Source organism: Chelonoidis abingdonii, chromosome 1 (assembly GCF_003597395.2).
Source record: "Chelonoidis abingdonii isolate Lonesome George chromosome 1, CheloAbing_2.0, whole genome shotgun sequence".
NCBI lineage: Eukaryota > Metazoa > Chordata > Testudines > Testudinidae > Chelonoidis > Chelonoidis abingdonii.
The window spans coordinates 273,773,129-273,773,511 of record NC_133769.1 but is presented as its reverse complement, the minus strand read 5'-3'; positions in this window follow the sequence as shown (position 1 = coordinate 273,773,511).

The following is a 383-nucleotide window of genomic DNA, read 5'->3' as shown; positions in this document are numbered from 1 at the left end:
TAAAATGATACTTTAACATTGAAGCACCTGTTTTCTAGTCACCAGGTGTAGTCCAAGGTGCATAGACAAGGGCCTGTTCTGTGTCAGAGTAACACAGGGGTCGGCAACCTTTCAGAAGTGGTGTGCGGAGTCTTCATTTATTCACTCTAATTTAAGGTTTTGCGTACCGGTCATATATTTTAAAGTTTTTTAGAAGGTCTCTCTCTACAAGTCTATATATTATATAACTAAACTAGTGTTGTATTGTAAAATAAACAAGGTTTTCAAAATGTTTTTAAGAAGCTTCATTTAAAATTAAATTAAAATGTTGATCTTACGCCACTGACCCACTCAGCCCGCTGCTGGTCTGGGGTTCTGTTCACCTAGGCCGGTAGTGGGCTGAG